Source organism: Crinia signifera, chromosome 3 (assembly GCF_055691185.1).
Source record: "Crinia signifera chromosome 3, ASM5569118v1, whole genome shotgun sequence".
Taxonomy (NCBI): Eukaryota; Metazoa; Chordata; class Amphibia; order Anura; family Myobatrachidae; genus Crinia; species Crinia signifera.
In genome coordinates, this window is record NC_139219.1 from 276626527 (window position 1) to 276634026 (window position 7500).

The 7500-nt window shown below is 39.7% G+C and overlaps 10 non-coding genes across 10 annotated transcripts; all 10 read left to right on the plus strand.

Moving 5' to 3' along the window:
* The first annotated feature begins 488 nt into the window (after positions 1-488).
* Positions 489-578, plus strand: TRNAY-GUA (transfer RNA tyrosine (anticodon GUA)). The gene is given in 2 exon segments: positions 489-525; positions 543-578. It is a non-coding gene; the product is annotated as a tRNA-Tyr (tRNA).
* Positions 579-1230: 652 nt separating this feature from the next.
* Positions 1231-1312, plus strand: TRNAS-AGA (transfer RNA serine (anticodon AGA)). The gene has a single exon. It is a non-coding gene; the product is annotated as a tRNA-Ser (tRNA).
* Positions 1313-2503: 1191 nt separating this feature from the next.
* TRNAS-UGA (transfer RNA serine (anticodon UGA)) lies at positions 2504-2585 on the plus strand. The gene has a single exon. It is a non-coding gene; the product is annotated as a tRNA-Ser (tRNA).
* A 1194-nt stretch (positions 2586-3779) lies between these two features.
* On the plus strand, positions 3780-3861 carry TRNAS-UGA (transfer RNA serine (anticodon UGA)). The gene has a single exon. It is a non-coding gene; the product is annotated as a tRNA-Ser (tRNA).
* A 514-nt stretch (positions 3862-4375) lies between these two features.
* TRNAY-GUA (transfer RNA tyrosine (anticodon GUA)) lies at positions 4376-4465 on the plus strand. The gene is given in 2 exon segments: positions 4376-4412; positions 4430-4465. It is a non-coding gene; the product is annotated as a tRNA-Tyr (tRNA).
* A 477-nt stretch (positions 4466-4942) lies between these two features.
* TRNAY-GUA (transfer RNA tyrosine (anticodon GUA)) lies at positions 4943-5032 on the plus strand. Its single transcript is given in 2 exon segments — positions 4943-4979; positions 4997-5032. It is a non-coding gene; the product is annotated as a tRNA-Tyr (tRNA).
* Positions 5033-5684: 652 nt separating this feature from the next.
* Positions 5685-5766, plus strand: TRNAS-UGA (transfer RNA serine (anticodon UGA)). Its single transcript has one exon. It is a non-coding gene; the product is annotated as a tRNA-Ser (tRNA).
* Positions 5767-6133: 367 nt separating this feature from the next.
* TRNAS-UGA (transfer RNA serine (anticodon UGA)) lies at positions 6134-6215 on the plus strand. The gene has a single exon. It is a non-coding gene; the product is annotated as a tRNA-Ser (tRNA).
* A 514-nt stretch (positions 6216-6729) lies between these two features.
* On the plus strand, positions 6730-6819 carry TRNAY-GUA (transfer RNA tyrosine (anticodon GUA)). The gene is given in 2 exon segments: positions 6730-6766; positions 6784-6819. It is a non-coding gene; the product is annotated as a tRNA-Tyr (tRNA).
* A 476-nt stretch (positions 6820-7295) lies between these two features.
* TRNAY-GUA (transfer RNA tyrosine (anticodon GUA)) lies at positions 7296-7385 on the plus strand. Its single transcript is given in 2 exon segments — positions 7296-7332; positions 7350-7385. It is a non-coding gene; the product is annotated as a tRNA-Tyr (tRNA).
* The last annotated feature ends 115 nt before the right edge of the window (positions 7386-7500 follow it).

Here is a 7500-nt window from a genome sequence, read left to right on the forward strand (position 1 = left end):
AAGTTTTTAAAAACTTGAAACCTGTGATGCCCATAGCGAGTTCAGGCCATTAGCGCATCAAATGTAAAGGAGAATGAAGTTTTGGGTGTGTTTGGGTCAATACAATACATCCTCAATTTCTCAGTGCAGGCAGCTCAATCCATAGACAATCTATTGTGAAAATACAGCAAGGCTTAAGCAGTAGTCGTGGCCGAGTGGTTAAGGCGATGGACTAGAAATCCATGTTTGTAAGTGAATCAAAATCTTTGGGATGCCAGCTTGTTTTCTCTTTTTCTTACACACATTCTCTTCCCCACCAGTCAATTTCAGCAGCCACACTGAATAGAAATTATTAATTAGAAATTAATTTTCAAAGCCAAATTTTAAACAAAGGTTGTCAAATGGTTATAAACAATAGAATATTCACATTATTCCTAGAACACTCATTTAGCTAAACATTTAAAGCTATATAAAGAGCATATAATAACATATTTGAGAACCTACAGCATCCTTCGATAGCTCAGCTGGTAGAGCGGAGGACTGTAGAGATGATTGGTGTAGAAATCCTTAGGTCGCTGGTTCAATTCCGGCTCGAAGGAGTTGTTTTTATTTTTTGCTCAGATAGCAATTTTTGGCAATTTACAAACTCAAAATATACAGAGTATAAAGCATTCTCTAAGTCTGGGGTAGCCAACTCCAGTCCTCGAGAGCTACCAACAGTTAATGTTTTTCAGCTCACCTCACAGAATCACAAGTGAAGTAATTAGCTCCACCTGTGGATCTTTTAAAATGTGTTAGTGAGTAATGAGTGCACCTGTGCAGCAGCTAGGTTGTCTGGAAGATGGGAACTGTTGGTAGCTCTCGAGGACTGGAGTTTGCTACTGAGAGACATAAGCAGTGGTTGTGGCAAAGTGATTTTTGTAAAAATGTTTTTGTAAATATGATTTTAAAGTTTGAAGCCTGAAACCGTAAGCTTTTTGTTGCAAAATTGCATTTTATGTCGAAAAATATTATCTTCCACAATGCCGAAACCCGGGATCGAAGCAGGGACCTTTAGATCTTCAGTCTATTGCTCTCCCAACTGAGCTATTTTGGCAAGCTCCCTTGGTCTTGCTATCGTTTTTCGGGGCAAAATGTAAGGAGAATGAAGTTTTGGGTGTATTTGGGTCAATATAATACATCCTCACTTTCTGACTGCAGGCATCTCAATCCATAGACAATCTATTGTGAAACTAGGACATGGTTTATTCAGTAGTCGTGGCCGAGTGGTTAAGGCGATGGACTAGAAATCCATTGGGGTCTCCCCGCGCAGGTTCAAATCCTGCCGACTACGAACGCCTTAAGTTTTCTCTTTTCTGCAAGTTTTTAAAAACTTGAAACCTGTGATGCCCATAGCGAGTTCAGGCCATTAGCGCATCAAATGTAAAGGAGAATGAAGTTTTGGGTGTGTTTGGGTCAATACAATACATCCTCAATTTCTCAGTGCAGGCAGCTCAATCCATAGACAATCTATTGTGAAAATACAGCAAGGCTTAAGCAGTAGTCGTGGCCGAGTGGTTAAGGCGATGGACTAGAAATCCATGTTTGTTAGTGCATCAAAATCTTTGGGATGCCAGCTTGATTTCTCTTTTTCTTACACACATTCTCTTCCCCACCAGTCAATTTCAGCAGCCACACTGAAGGAGTTGTTTTTATTTTTTGCTCAGATAGCAATTTTTGGCAATTTACAAACTCAAAATATACAGAGTATAAAGCATTCTCTAAGTCTGGGGTAGCCAACTCCAGTCCTCGAGCTACCAACAGTTAATGTTTTTCAGCTCATGTTCTAATTTGTTATTAAATATTGTTATATGATCTTTTATCATACAGCGCCACTTCCTTCTTTCTTTTTCACTTGCATTATTGGGACTGACAACCCCATTACCAAGTGGCAGCTCCTGACAAAACACCCCTGGTAAGCGCCTGTCTGTGCACCCAAGGTAGCACGTCCAATCCAATGTTTTTCAGCTCACCTCACAGAATCACAAGTGAAGTAATTAGCTCCACCTGTGGATCTTTTAAAATGTGTTAGTGAGTAATGAGTGCACCTGTGCAGCAGCTAGGTTGTATGGAAGATGGGAACTGTTGGTAGCTCTCGAGGACTGGAGTTGGCTACTGAGAGACATAAGCAGTGGTTGTGGCAAAGTGATTTTTGTAAAAATGTTTTTGTAAATATGATTTTAAAGTTTGAAGCCTGAAAACGTAAGCTTTTTGTTGCAAAATTGCATTTTATGTCGAAAAATATTATCTTCCACAATGCCGAAACCCGGGATCGAAGCAGGGACCTTTAGATCTTCAGTCTATTGCTCTCCCAACTGAGCTATTTCGGCAAGCTCCCTTGGTCTTGCTATCGTTTTTCGGGGCAAAATGTAAGGAGAATGAAGTTTTGGGTGTATTTGGGTCAATGTAATACATCCTCACTTTCTAACTGCAGGCATCTCAATCCATAGACAATCTCTTGTGAAACTAGGATATGGCTTATTCAGTAGTCGTGGCCGAGTGGTTAAGGCGATGGACTTGAAATCCATTGGGGTCTCCCCGCGCAGGTTCAAATCCTGCCGACTACGAACGCCTTAAGTTTTCTCTTTTCTGCAAGTTTTTAAAAACTTGAAACCTGTGATGCCCATAGCGAGTTCAGGCCATTAGCGCATCAAATGTAAAGGAGAATGAAGTTTTGGGTGTGTTTGGGTTTAATACAATACATCCTCAATTTCTCAGTGCAGGCAGCTCAATCCATAGACAATCTATTGTGAAAATACAGCAAGGCTTAAGCAGTAGTCGTGGCTGAGTGGTTAAGGCGATGGACTAGAAATCCATGTTTGTTAGTGCATCAAAATCTTTGGGATGCCAGCTTGATTTCTCTTTTTCTTACACACATTCTCTTCCCCACCAGTCAATTTCAGCAGCCACACTGAAGGAGTTGTTTTTATTTTTTGCTCAGATAGCAATTTTTGGCAATTTACAAACTCAAAATATACAGAGTATAAAGCATTCTCTAAGTCTGGGGTTGCCAACTCCAGTCCTCGAGAGCTACCAACAGTTAATGTTTTTCAGCTCATGTTCTAATTTGTTATTAAATATTGTTATATGATCTTTCATCATACAGCGCCACTTCCTTCTTTCTTTTTCACTTGCATTATTGGGAGTGACAACCCCATTACCAAGTGGCAGCTCCTGACAAAACACCCCTGGTAAGCGCCTGTCTGTGCACCCAAGGTAGCACGTCCAATCCAATGTTTTTCAGCTCACCTCACAGAATCACAAGTGAAGTAATTAGCTCCACCTGTGGATCTTTTAAAATGTGTTAGTGAGTAATGAGTGCACCTGTGCAGCAGCTAGGTTGTCTGGAAGATGGGAACTGTTGGTAGCTCTCGAGGACTGGAGTTGGCTACTGAGAGACATAAGCAGTGGTTGTGGCAAAGTGATTTTTGTAAAAATGTTTTTGTCAATATGATTTTAAAGTTTGAAGCCTGAAAACGTAAGCTTTTTGTTGCAAAATTGCATTTTATGTCGAAAAATATTATCTTCCACAATGCCGAAACCCGGGATCGAAGCAGGGACCTTTAGATCTTCAGTCTATTGCTCTCCCAACTGAGCTATTTCGGCAAGCTCCCTTGGTCTTGCAATCGTTTTTCGGGGCAAAATGTAAGGAGAATGAAGTTTTGGGTGTATTTGGGTCAATATAATACATCCTCACTTTCTGACTGCAGGCATCTCAATCCATAGACAATCTATTGTGAAACTAGGACATGGTTTATTCAGTAGTCGTGGCCGAGTGGTTAAGGCGATGGACTTGAAATCCATTGGGGTCTCCCTGCGCAGGTTCAAATCCTGCCGACTACGAACGCCTTAAGTTTTCTCTTTTCTGCAAGTTTTTAAAAACTTGAAACCTGTGATGCCCATAGCGAGTTCAGGCCATTAGCGCATCAAATGTAAAGGAGAATGAAGTTTTGGGTGTGTTTGGGTCAATACAATACATCCTCAATTTCTCAGTGCAGGCAGCTCAATCCATAGACAATCTATTGTGAAAATACAGCAAGGCTTAAGCAGTAGTCGTGGCCGAGTGGTTAAGGCGATGGACTAGAAATCCATGTTTGTAAGTGCATCAAAATCTTTGGGATGCCAGCTTGTTTTCTCTTTTTCTTACACACATTCTCTTCCCCACCAGTCAATTCCAGCAGCCACACTGAATAGAAATTATTAATTAGAAATTAATTTTCAAAGCCAAATTTTAAACAAAGGTTGTCAAATGGTTATAAACAATAGAATATTCATATTATTCCTAGAACACTCATTTAGCTAAACATTTAAAGCTATATAAAGAGCATATAATAACATATTTGAGAACCTACAGCATCCTTCGATAGCTCAGCTGGTAGAGCGGAGGACTGTAGAGATGATTGGTGTAGAAATCCTTAGGTCGCTGGTTCAATTCCGGCTCGAAGGAGTTGTTTTTATTTTTTGCTCAGATAGCAATTTTTTGGCAATTTACAAACTCAAAATATACAGAGTATAAAGCATTCTCTAAGTCTGGGGTAGCCAACTCCAGTCCTCGAGAGCTACCAACAGTTAATGTTTTTCAGCTCACCTCACAGAATCACAAGTGAAGTAATTAGCTCCACCTGTGGAATAGGTGGAGCTAATGGACTAGAAATCCATGTTTGTAAGTGCATCAAAATCTTTGGGATGCCAGCTTGTTTTCTCTTTTTCTTACACACATTCTCTTCCCCACCAGTCAATTTCAGCAGCCACACTGAATAGAAATTATTAATTAGAAATTAATTTTCAAAGCCAAATTTTAAACAAAGGTTGTCAAATGGTTATAAACAATAGAATATTCACATTATTCCTAGAACACTCATTTAGCTAAACATTTAAAGCTATATAAAGAGCATATAATAACATATTTGAGAACCTACAGCATCCTTCGATAGCTCAGCTGGTAGAGCGGAGGACTGTAGAGATGATTGGTGTAGAAATCCTTAGGTCGCTGGTTCAATTCCGGCTCGAAGGAGTTGTTTTTATTTTTTGCTCAGATAGCAATTTTTGGCAATTTACAAACTCAAAATATACAGAGTATAAAGCATTCTCTAAGTCTGGGGTAGCCAACTCCAGTCCTCGAGAGCTACCAACAGTTAATGTTTTTCAGCTCACCTCACAGAATCACAAGTGAAGTAATTAGCTCCACCTGTGGATCTTTTAAAATGTGTTAGTGAGTAATGAGTGCACCTGTGCAGCAGCTAGGTTGTCTGGAAGATGGGAACTGTTGGTAGCTCTCGAGGACTGGAGTTGGCTACTGAGAGACATAAGCAGTGGTTGTGGCAAAGTGATTTTTGTAAAAATGTTTTTGTAAATATGATTTTAAAGTTTGAAGCCTGAAAACGTAAGCTTTTTGTTGCAAAATTGCATTTTATGTCGAAAAATATTATCTTCCACAATGCCGAAACCCGGGATCGAAGCAGGGACCTTTAGATCTTCAGTCTATTGCTCTCCCAACTGAGCTATTTCGGCAAGCTCCCTTGGTCTCGCTATCGTTTTTCGGGGCAAAATGTAAGGAGAATGAAGTTTTGGGTGTATTTGGGTCAATGTAATACATCCTCACTTTCTAACTGCAGGCATCTCAATCCATAGACAATCTATTGTGAAACTAGGACATGGCTTATTCAGTAGTCGTGGCCGAGTGGTTAAGGCGATGGACTTGAAATCCATTGGGGTCTCCCCGCGCAGGTTCAAATCCTGCCGACTACGAACGCCTTAAGCAGTGGTTGTGGCAAAGTGATTTTTGTAAAAATGTTTTTGTAAATATGATTTTAAAGTTTGAAGCCTGAAAACGTAAGCTTTTTGTTGCAAAATTGCATTTTATGTCGAAAAATATTATCTTCCACAATGCCGAAACCCGGGATCGAAGCAGGGACCTTTAGATCTTCAGTCTATTGCTCTCCCAACTGAGCTATTTCGGCAAGCTCCCTTGGTCTTGCAATCGTTTTTCGGGGCAAAATGTAAGGAGAATGAAGTTTTGGGTGTATTTGGGTCAATATAATACATCCTCACTTTCTGACTGCAGGCATCTCAATCCATAGACAATCTATTGTGAAACTAGGACATGGCTTATTCAGTAGTCGTGGCCGAGTGGTTAAGGCGATGGACTTGAAATCCATTGGGGTCTCCCTGCGCAGGTTCAAATCCTGCCGACTACGAACGCCTTAAGTTTTCTCTTTTCTGCAAGTTTTTAAAAACTTGAAACCTGTGATGCCCATAGCGAGTTCAGGCCATTAGCACATCAAATGTAAAGGAGAATGAAGTTTTGGGTGTGTTTGGGTCAATACAATACATCCTCAATTTCTCAGTGCAGGCAGCTCAATCCATAGACAATCTATTGTGAAAATACAGCAAGGCTTAAGCAGTAGTCGTGGCCGAGTGGTTAAGGCGATGGACTAGAAATCCATGTTTGTAAGTGCATCAAAATCTTTGGGATGCCAGCTTGTTTTCTCTTTTTCTTACACACATTCTCTTCCCCACCAGTCAATTTCAGCAGCCACACTGAATAGAAATTATTAATTAGAAATTAATTTTCAAAGCCAAATTTTAAACAAAGGTTGTCAAATGGTTATAAACAATAGAATATTCATATTATTCCTAGAACACTCATTTAGCTAAACATTTAAAGCTATATAAAGAGCATATAATAACATATTTGAGAACCTACAGCATCCTTCGATAGCTCAGCTGGTAGAGCGGAGGACTGTAGAGATGATTGGTGTAGAAATCCTTAGGTCGCTGGTTCAATTCCGGCTCGAAGGAGTTGTTTTTATTTTTTGCTCAGATAGCAATTTTTTGGCAATTTACAAACTCAAAATATACAGAGTATAAAGCATTCTCTAAGTCTGGGGTAGCCAACTCCAGTCCTCGAGAGCTACCAACAGTTAATGTTTTTCAGCTCACCTCACAGAATCACAAGTGAAGTAATTAGCTCCACCTGTGGAATAGGTGGAGCTAATGGACTAGAAATCCATGTTTGTAAGTGCATCAAAATCTTTGGGATGCCAGCTTGTTTTCTCTTTTTCTTACACACATTCTCTTCCCCACCAGTCAATTTTAGCAGCCACACTGAATAGAAATTATTAATTAGAAATTAATTTTCAAAGCCAAATTTTAAACAAAGGTTGTCAAATGGTTATAAACAATAGAATATTCACATTATTCCTAGAACACTCATTTAGCTAAACATTTAAAGCTATATAAAGAGCATATAATAACATATTTTAAACCTACAGCGTCCTTCGATAGCTCAGCTGGTAGAGCGGAGGACTGTAGAGATGATTGGTGTAGAAATCCTTAGGTCGCTGGTTCAATTCCGGCTCGAAGGAGTTGTTTTTATTTTTTGCTCAGATAGCAATTTTTGGCAATTTACAAACTCAAAATATACAGAGTATAAAGCATTCTCTAAGTCTGGGGTAGCCAACTCCAGTCCTCGAGAGCTAC